Source organism: Tenrec ecaudatus, chromosome 7 (genome assembly GCF_050624435.1).
Source record: "Tenrec ecaudatus isolate mTenEca1 chromosome 7, mTenEca1.hap1, whole genome shotgun sequence".
Classification (NCBI taxonomy): Eukaryota; Metazoa; Chordata; class Mammalia; order Afrosoricida; family Tenrecidae; genus Tenrec; species Tenrec ecaudatus.
The window spans coordinates 81,954,676-81,966,376 of NC_134536.1; positions in this window are offsets into that span (position 1 = coordinate 81,954,676).

Below are 11,701 nucleotides of genomic sequence, written 5' to 3' on the forward strand. Positions count from 1 at the left end.
TCGGAAGGAAGCGTGGTGTTCCGCCAGTGCTCAGGCTTTGAAGGGGAAAGTGGGGAAGCGCCCAGGCATGCCGACCTCGCTCTCACCTCCCTGTCACCTGGCTCCTTCAGAAGCTGGGACCCCCTCTGCAGCTAGCAGCTCTCAGCAAGCAGACAAAGAGGGCACAGAGATCAGCAGTGCCGTCCCTCCTCTACCTTGACAGGTGACGGTAAGTGGCACTTTTAAGGCTGTTACTAATTTATTAAGTATTCCAAAGTTAGAATTTAATCGGAATATTTTTGTCACATTATCCATCACTAACTTTGAAGAGATGGAGTTTTCTTAAACAGCCGTGCAGTGCAGTGCCTTAGGCAGGCTTTTAGTCATTTCAGTTTGTCACAATGGACTAGTTCCATTTTAATGATTTAGTTAATTGTGTGACAAGCTATGAAAAATGGGAGTGACCCAGTGCCTAGTCCAAGGGATATGCCAAGGTCTAGCGGCTAAGTTACAGAGAACCAGTCTCGTTTGCGACTGGTTTTTTTTTTTTATTTCCACTTTCTTAGGCTTTTCTTTATAAATTTCAGACTTCACATTCAAAGCAAAAGTCAATTTAGAGAACAGCAGTTCATTTCTATAGAGACAAGATGAATATAACGAAAGTCACATTAACGGTTTAAATGAAAGTTAAATAAGACACAATTTAGGTGAAAAGATAATTAAGTGTTGAAAATGCATTGCTTCACTTGGCAGTGGGAGAATAGAAGATGCAGAAAATCCCAAACCCATCCTCTTCAAACACAAATCACATTTCATATCCTTTACAAGGGAAAATATGCAACCAACAGAAGTGTCTTCGTTTAACATCAAACTTTCATTTGAATAAAGCAGATGAATATTATATAAAATACACAGGGATAAGAATTTTTTATGAAAATCATGTGTCACAGAAGCTCCAATAAACTATAATAAGGTAGGGTTTTTTCTATTTTGTTTTGATTTGCATAAGAATTATGATTGGCACAACTTCAGACTGTCCTCAAAATTCTTTCTTTCAGAGAATTCAAATGTCTTATACTATCTTGGAATAAAATAAGAAATAAAACAAGTGAGCCTAGGAATAACTCTAAATAAGTTAATAACACAATTTCTCTTTCAAATAAAAATAGATGCATTTCTATGGCATCTACTGTCTGACAACCTGGATTCAAATAACTGGTTGAAGAAGGTTGAGGAACTGGTCTAAAATATGCACATTTCTGCATCTGTCAAGTTGAAAATATATTATATACTTTATAAAACTATTCTGAGGGGAAATGTATTGATTTGTGTAAAATAATAATAAAAATATAGGTGGGGAAACAGCCTGAAAGACACACCAGACCTCTTCCATCTTCAGCAGGGAAATGACAATCAAGTTGCACACCAGCCCCCGGCTCCTGCCACAGACAGAAGTCAGACACGTCTCTGCCTTCAAACCTTAGCTACCACATCCGGAGGCCAAGCATCCCTTCCACAGCAATCTGCTTATCTGCTGGGTTTGATCATTTGTGGCAATCCAAACAGACAATACTTAATGATTATGGGGCTGATTAAAGAAGGTAACAGGTTATCACAAGTCAAAATGTAAGAAAACAAAACAAAACACTAAAGATATGGTCTCTTTTCTCAGCCAACAGCCACATCCCTCGCTGGTTGTCAGCCTCTCGACCATGTGATCCTTGGCCTCTGCCGTGTTCCACGGGCTGGGAAGCCGGCTGCTCTGCCTCACACTCTTGATGTGCTCTGCCTCCTTGCTTCAGCGCTCTGACTTCTAGTGCCTTGTCTATGTTGACACTTCAGACAAGGTCCTCAAACCTGACATATAGTTTTTGGATGGTAACACTATGCTTTCTCGTTCTACTTCTGAGATACATACCCAGTAGAATGTCAAAAAATGACCAATTCCTTCTAGTAGTGTGTAGCACACCCACTTTTCATGGTCCAATTAATTAATTGGTGGGAGTTACAAAGATAATGGATAGGAGAACCACATCAAGTAATTTCACTTCCCACAATAAGCCCACAGGCTATGAAGTTTAAAGTGCAATATATGATCCTGAGTATGTGCACACACACACGCACACACACACACTCAGACACTACGATAACTTCAAAATATTGTATTCTAAATACAAAAAATTATGAATTGACAAGCAAATAGATTGGGTAAAGCATCATATTATTTACTTCTCTATTTTGTAACACTAGACTCCAAAGATTTCTAAATGGAATAGATGTGCATGGAAATTCAATGTTGAAATAAAGGTAGTGACCTGGTCACAGCAAATCAAACACATAGCAATTCTATGACAGGCAGCCTGTCACCAGTTTACAGTATATATTATACTCCCAAGATCTGGTGTTATTTAAGTAACTTTCCAAAATACAAAATAAGACATGCTATCACTTTTACTAAGAGATTCATATGAAAAGAAGAATGGATGGCTGTACTCATTTGCAGCTCAATTCTCATTAACTGAATGCATTTTTTTTCAATTTAGAATAGTTGGTATGCAATTTAAATACACAAAATATCTTCAGATAAAAGGATATATTTGGAAAGTTAAATGCTATTTCTTAAAGTGAGCAAAATCTCAAAAATATAGACATGCATAGCATGTTATTTATAGTGTACAATGCACTTCCCGTAGGATGAATTTAATCATATGCACAAAATAAATTAATTTACAAGAATTTCCACAGATGTCTGCAAATTCTGAGTACCTGAAAACTCTACAATTCCAATGCTGTAAAAATATACTAAACTAAGTTTATTTAGTACTATAATACTGCAAAATTCTCTTCATAATCTATGTAAACTTGGCTTCTTATGTAAATTAATCCAAATGGTCAAATGCAATCCTTTATGTATTATTAACTAATTTGCTTGCAACAGATGAGCAGAATATTCCAGATGTACTGGTTATGTTTTGTCTCTAACCATTGACCAAGACTTATGTGTGCATATGCCACCTGGAACATTACTATATGATTCTTAGTGGTATTTCTGCTTACTGTTGTTTCTGTCTCACCATATTCTAATCTTTCCAGTTACCCTTAAATAAAAATATTATGAAATTTAGAAAGGGAACTTTTAAATGAAATAATTAATTTTTCAAATTTATTTATTTTTAGGTACAGCCATTAGCTATATGATAAACCATTTCTTTATCACTTTTGTCTGAAAACTGTCTCTAAATAATTCCTATATAAAAACTCTGTGGAGGAGACTGATGGCAAGATGGTCACCTCAGCAGACATGTGCTTTAACAAACCATCTACAGACGGTCACACTCAAACCACACAAAACAGATACAGATGCTAATTTTGGAGCCCCGAGCATCAGTGAAAAGGATAGAGGAATGGATTTAATGCTAACCAGGAGAAGAAGATGAACAAAAGTGGTGAGAGAGGAGACACATGGGTAAATTGCTGGCTGGGCTGGCACAAATCCAGAGATATTCAGATATGAGAAAGAAAGAGTTTTATATGAAAAAGTAATTGTGCATCAGTAAAACAGCCCAGCCCATTCCATCCAACTCATGCCCATAAGTCCAACACTAGTCCACAAGTCCCTCTTCAGGTTCAGACAGCCCCATGCAATGGTGCAGAATGCAGGAAGCTCACAGGCAGATGGTGCATAATTGTGTGGATCCAATGGTGGTGGCCATGTCACAGGGCTCATGAGGTCTCGGTGTGGCTCATCACAGGAAGGTGAAGGCAGAGAGACAGAGGAAAGTTCCCAGGACTCTCCTTATGAGACGGTTTCATCCATGAAGAGGCATCATCGGACTGTGTCTCAATTGACAGGCTAGACTCCACCCCTACACTTCTATATCTTCAAGTTGACACAAAATTATGTAACGGACCATAAATCCATCTTGAAATTTTGCAAGCAATGGTTGATGGGGTCAGCAGACTGATGGCACAGGCACACATGCAGTGGCTGATAAGGAGAGGCATGGGATATTCCTCTGTTTTCCACACATTCGTGTGATGAGGACTGGCTCCAGCCTCCACTTTTACACTGCCAGTGACCCGGGACACACCTTTCACACGCACACCCCTGCTCTGTCTGAGATTGGAACCTCACCCTTGTAGATAGAGTACATGTGATGATTACGTGACTTCTGGAGGAAGTTGAATTTCCTCTCACGAGTTCAGCAGAGTAGGAAGAACCAGGTTACCTTGGACACGTGGAAAATCCTTTCTTTACCAGTGGTCCTGCCTGGAGGTCCCAACAAAATTCCTCTGGGAGCAAGTGCCCTAGATAAACTCAACTATCTTCTCAGGGGACCCAAAGCACATCAGGACCGGATGCCCTGGCCCCAAACAGTCCCTAGGTTAAAAGGTGCTCCGCCTAGAACCAGGTGTTTCTGATCCCCACCCCCACATAGTGGCCTCATTTGCTACCTTCACCACCACATACACACAGAATTCTCCTTTTCTATTCCTTTTATTGTATTTTCATGTTCCTTTATCCTACCTTGTCATCCTTTATGAAGGGCTTGATTTCTCCCCTTATGTTTCTTCATAATTTACCAGCTTCTTTGTTTCTTCTGTAGCTTCTTTGTCTTTGTAGCCATTCCACACTTTTGCTTTTCAGAAGCGGTGGCAAAGTGGTTTTGTTGGGCTGCTAGCATTTCCAAACCACCGGCCACTGCACAGGAGTAGACGAGACTGTCTACTGTGTGCACAATGAAAGGCTTAGAAACCCACAAGGACCATTCCGCCTGTTCTGCCGGGTCTCCATGACTCAGAAGCAACTCAATGATACAAGTTGGAGTTTGGAAATTGGACTTGTGCTTATTGCATTTATTTCTGCCTTTTCTCTTTTCATTTCTTTTCTATTTATATTTTCCTTCCCTATTTTTTATTTTCATTTTTTAGTTATTGGATTCTGTTTTCTCTTTCTTGTTTAACTGCATCCCTACTTTTTCTTTACTATTCTCCTTTGTTGGATTTTGCTTTCATTTAAATTTTCATTTCTTCTTCTTCTTCTTCTTCTTCCTCTTCTTCTTTTGTCCTAATTGTTGGGAAACCATCAAGGCCACACAGGTCAATGACACCCATACTGTCCACCAACTGGGTGAAGGCCATGACTTGCTTTGGTATCAGCTAGTCATCAACCAACAGCACTCATTAACAGCAGTCATTAACTATAAAACCCAATGTCAACTATGCTACATGAAGTGCTAACAGAAAACTACTTATCCAGTCACATGCTCTATCACACCCACCAGGAAACAGATGAGGGATGACAAAAAGTAATCAATTTAAAACAATTGATTAATTACAAAAATATCAATACCATAAGTAGAAACAACAGACAACTCCAGAAAGCATCAAACAACAGATAGTATGGCTAAAACAGGTAACCACAATACAAAGCCAGGAGACCTTTCTAAGGAAGAAATGGCATTGGAATTAGATAATAAGGAATTCAAAAGAATACTATTTAACTTCATTCAAGAACCAGGGGGATCAAGGACAAATCTCTCATTATTAAACTGCTTCAGGAACAATAAGGAAAAAAGAACAAAAAATTGAAGAAAGTCAAGGATTATGTGGGACACCACCAAGTGGTATAATTTACGGGAGATTAGAACTCCAGGACTAGAGGAAACAACCAAAAACACTGAGAAAATGTAGAAAGCTTAGGGAAAAAAATCCCCCAAATCATAGACGATAAGAAGATATGCATTCAAGAAACAAAGCAAAATAAAACAGGAAAGACCTCAAAAGGAAACCACCAAGACACATCAAAATCCAACTTCCCAAAACCAAAGAGAAGGAAAGAATGTTGAGAGAAGTTTCAGTAAAAAACAAAAAAGTTACATAAAACAGAACTAATAAGACTAAGCTCGGCTAACTAAACAGGCAAGAAGGTAATGAGATGACATATACACAGGCCTAAAAAAGAAAAATCAAAACCAAATATCTGATACCGAGAAAAACGGCCCCGTAAATAAAGATGACAAAGTTAATACATTTGCAGAGAAACAGAGAATAAAGGAGTTTGCAAAAATCAGAACAACTTTACAAAAAATACTAAAGGGAGGTCTCCAGACAGAGAAATAGCCATGTCAAACGACAACCCAAGATGAACATGCATAACATCATAACCTAGAAATCCACCCAGATATGCCAGCATCCCCTGAAACAAACTTAGAACACGGGAAATAAGGAGCTCACTCCTGTCACCGTTACTCCGTCCTGACACACTCTGATCCCATATGGGGGTTCCTACACTATAACTATGACAGGAGCAGTTAGCGTCTCCTCCTCCTGTGGAAAGACTGGAGAGTTTGAACCCCTAACTTGCTGGGTTTGAGACCAACATTTCACCAGCGTTGCTACCAGAGATTCTTGAAAAGAGGTAAACTAGGATGTCAATTTGTAATGAAGTCAGTTATAAAATTAACCATGGGAATTGTGCAACCACAAAATTTCCAAATGGAGAAACCAAATGAAGTAGATCCCAGAACTTGGGTGACGGGAAGGCAGTACAAAAGAAGATGATCAGCGAAATATGAGTGAGGTAGACAAAGACACAGGAGCGCCTCAACTAGAGTTATAGAAGCCAGAGGTACATAGGATTGAACTTAAAAGTCTGCAATAAAGGCAACCTACAAGTAGATGAATGAGTAAATATATATTTGGAGAGATGCGAGGAAAAATGAGCATAAACACGCAAATATTTGACAAAGGATATTTATATGCTTATATTTTAATTTTGCTATAAATACATACATGAATGTGGTGAAAGATAGGGAGGAAAAGTATGAAAAGTTCTTTGTTTAACTAGACACCTTGAAAGAGTCAGTTGCTGGGCCTGGAGACTCAGGTTTAATTGACGTAAAATAGTTCACAAAGACATTATTCTAAAAGCTTGTGAGTGGCCATTAAAGGTGTAACTATTGGTCGTTCCACATCTGGAAGAAAGAACAGTGGTGGAAATCAAAAGACACGTGGGAAGAATTCGTGCAATGGATTAATGGGCCACACAATGTCAACCTCAAGATCCCTGAAAGAATGAAAGAAGGTCCTGAATAGAACTGGAGAAAAATAAGGAATAAAATTCAAAAGCAGGAAAATCCTAAGGCTTATTATTTGCTAGACTAGGGGAACCTCCCTAATGATGAGCTTTGGTCATCCTTTAGTTATGGAAATGAATTCAGCCCTGTGACCTAATTTTCAGCCAAACAATAGATAGATTCCGCAAGTAGAGAAACACTACTGAAGTGGGCACAACTGAAAAGTCAGGGACCCAAAGACAGCATTTACCTAAGACAAAATTGGGAAGAGTTAGGAAAGTAAGAGCAATAGAGAAAGAAAACACAGGAAGAAGGTAGGGTTAGTGTTGTTACATTGAAGTGTTTCAATGGATTAAATGAAACACACTGTGCATGAAACCTTGAATGAAAAATTGATGACCTGCTTTGTAAATGTTCATTCAATTCATAAGAAAAAGTAAAAAAAAAAACCAACAACGATGGACCACAGTTGTACTCTGGTACACATGGGGCACCATAGTTAGAGTAAACTTAATTATAACAGGGAAGGCAATTAAAGAAGACAATTTGCTACAGAGCACTTAGTAATTGCCATTCATAAAAAATTATACTAATTAATTCTAGTCCAACATTTTGGCTCACTCTCCATAGTCAGATGTTGGAAATATTTGCCCAGATTCCCTTAATGAGCATTCTAGTAAAAATATCATGGTATATGATGGATGTTACAGTGTAGCTCCTAGTCACTGTTGAGTGAAAACCAACTAATAGTGACCATATGTGTGCAGAAAAGAACTACTCCTTTTACATAGACATTGCATTTTTAGTTCCACTGGCATGTAGGCATATCCACTGGTCTGCAGTCTCTAGTCCCAATTCTATGTGTTGCCTCTGGGTTTCAAATAGCCCATATTCAAATGACTTTTGAGAATTCAATCCATTTGCAAATTTAAGAGTATTTGTACCTGTATTCTTTTTAGGATTATCAAGAAGACTAACGGAGTAGTATATTTGGAAGAATTTTGAGCGCCTACTTAAGAAAGCATTCTATAAGCACAAGGAATTTTAAAGAAGCAATGGAGGAAAGTTTGTTGGCTGAAGAAATTATTGGCAGCACGAAGAAAGCAGCTGGATAGAGAATAATGTGAAGCAATATTGAGCCAGATGAATTGGGAACTATTATTTATATTTATTGGAGAAATATGATAAGTACTTTCAACTTTGGAAAGAAGATGAAAGCAGATTTGTTGATTTGGAGAACATTTTTTGAGCATACCTGATGAGATTCCCAGATGGTCGACTGGACAGTCAACTAAAGTATTCCATGAGCCAACGCCTTACCCTTGAGGTTCAGTAGTCAAATGTTATTAAGAAATTTTCAAATGAGTACATGTGTGCATTTGCGCATGTGCGCATAGATAATGATTTATGTATGCTAAAATAAATATACCAATAAAGATGGGAGTTCACCCAGTAAGACTGATCAGGGAAGTCACTAAACATAATTATAAATAAGTTATTGCAATTTTATTAAATCACTTAAATAGATTTTCTCGTTTGTTTGTTGCTATTAGATATTACCAAGTTGATTACTCGCTATAGGGACACAAAGTACTGCCTCATCTTGTGCCATCCTCACAATTGTTCCCATGCTTGAGCCCAGTGTTGCAGCCACAGTGCCAGCCCATCTCGTTGAGGACCGTTCTCTTTTTCACTGCCCTCCACTTTACCAAGCATGATGTCCTTCTCGAGGAACTGGTCTCTCCTAAAATCATCTCCAAACAATGCAAGACGGGGTGTTGCCATCTTTGCCTCTAAGGATCACTCTGGCTGTACTTCTATACCAGCACCACCATGCAAATGCAGCATTTCTTTGACTTTCCTTATTTAATGTCCAATTTTCACACACATACAAAGCAATTTAAAATAATATGACTTATATCATATGCATCTTATCGCTCAAAGTATCACTCTTGTTTCTCAACACTCTAAAGAGGTCTTGTGCAGCAGATTTCCTCAGTGCACCATGACTTTTGATCTTTTGACAATTGTTTCCATGAGCACTGATTGTGGATTGAAGCAAGACAAAATTCTTTACATATTCGATCCTTTTTTCTTTTCCTCACAATCTTACCTATTCTTCCAATTGGCAGGATTTTTATCTTCTTTGCATTGAGTTATAGTCCATAGACAAAGCTGTGGTTCTTCATCAGCAGCAAGTGCTCCATGTTCTACAGCTTTGGGCACGCAAGGTTGTGTCTTCTGCATATTTGAGGTTTTTAATAAACCATCTGCCAATCCTGATGCTGTGTCCTTCTTCATGTAACCCAGCTTCTCTGATTATTGGTTCATCATTTTGAAGATGTTTTGAGTTGCAAACTGACCATGTATATTTCTAAACAAATACTTATCAGCACATGTGCTGCAGTCGAACAAAAACTCACGACCACTAAGTCAATCCCAACTCATAGTGATCCTACGGGAGAGGGTACTGCTGCCCCCATGAGTTTCCAAGACTGTAACTCTTTACGGTGGTGGAAAGTCCTGTCTTTCTCCATCTGTCCGAGGGTCACTCTTGTTAATAATGACACATCCAACAATACAGTACTCAAGATATCAGAAAAGTAAATGACTCCATGCCAGTGAGTCCATGCTGACTCATATTGATGCCCTGCAGCTTTCAAAGACTGTAACTGCTTATGGGATAGAAAGCTGAGCCTTTGTCCCTCGGAACTGCTGGTGGTTTTGAACTTCAGATCTTGTAGTGTACAGCCCAACACAGAGATACTACACCACCATGGCTGCTTAAAGTAGATAAAAATGAAACCATGTATTTTATCAGGAAAATACATAGCAATTGAGTACTTTACCAAGACTTAAAATAATCTAAATTGTCATGCATGTGAAGACATTTCTCAGTGTCATTTTAAATGGGTGATAGGAATCATTTGTCTTTGGGCCCAGTATTCTCTGATGCCATTGTGATTTGTTGTTGTTGGAGAGATACAAGTAGAATTTATCAGGGAATAATTAGTTGCACAAATTTAAGAAGAAAAATTTAAAAAAATAAGTAGAGAAAGTAGTCTTTCCTTAATTTCTCTAATTTGCATTTCTGTTAATTTGCTTAAACTATAGTCATACCTGGCACATCTTATTTTAGTTATCCAAAGAGTAAAGAATCTTTTTTTCCTGGCAACTAGGAGGGACTTTATACCTTATGCCTCTGGAAAAGACATCAAGAGGGGTAATCTTTTAAAATTGTTTGGATGTCATGAATATGATTAGATTAATCATAATCCTTTATTCATGAAACACTCATAACTTTGCTTCATGCATGAACCTCTTTATTATTTATTTATTATATGTTTTATAATTTCAGTATAACCCAAATAAAAACCTAAACTTTGACAATAGCTTACATTTAACTAAGGAGGCCTGGTGGCCGATTGCTTTATTCATTGGGGTGCTAACAGCAAGGTCACCTGCTGGGAAACCACCAGCTCTTCTGAGGGAAAATAAAATACATGATTTTCTCTGAGTCCTCAGTTCTGAACCAACGACTACCCCAACTCCTATGCTTTATTTTCTATATGTTTATATATATATATATATCTTTAACAAATATATTCACATATATAAATATTTGTCTAAAATTAAAATGTCTATATATGTAAACATGTATATAATTATAAATATAAATAATTTTCAAGCTATTCAATATTTTATATACTTATCTGTGGAAATATATGTGTGTGTGTTGTGTAGAAGACATACAGGCTTCCGGACTATATCTGCCCTGACTAATCAACTCTGTAGAGCAAAAGCAGTCATAGATAATTTGTATACTAATGAGCTTGGCTGTGTTCCAGTAAATTTGAATGAATTTTGGAATCAATCATTTAAGAATGTAAAATTCAGCATAAGCTCAAACCCTTTTAAAAATAAACTGGCTACATTGATTCTAAGTCCATAATGTACTCGATCATAGTGTGTGTGTGTATGTGTGTGCATGTGTGTGTGTTATGTTTGATGTGTGTGTTCAGGTTAGACAACCTACTATGAGCTGGGAGAGGAACAAGAAACATTTCATTCCCTACTATTACATGGGGTCTTCTTGCGTTGGGGACTGACTTGATAGAAGCTTAGACTAACTCTGTGTTCTCTTTTTGCTTGGAGTTCTCAAGTTGATTCCCACTCATAGGGGCCCTGTACACAACACAACACGACACAGCCTGATCCCATGGCATCCTCACAAACATTGTGGTTTGAGGCCATTGTTGCTACAATTGTGTCAATCCATCTCATCAAGCACCTTCCTCTTTTTTGATTCCCTTCAGGATTATGAGTGTGACATCCTTTTCTAGGGAGGGGTATCTCCTAATGACATATTCAAAGTATGGATAAGGTCTGACCCTAGGTACTTCTATGGAGCATTCTGGCTTTGTCCTCTAAGGTAGATTTGTTTGTCATTCTGGTAGTCAAAGTTGCTTCAAATCTGTGTTGCCAAAACCATCATTCAAATGTATGGGTTGATCTGTGGTCTTCTTTATTCAATGTCCAACTTTCACATGTGTATGAGACAACTGAAAATATAATGTGCTGGATCAGGCTCACCATAGCCCTCAAAGTGCCACCGTGTAGTCCAACAATTAAAATGTCTTGTG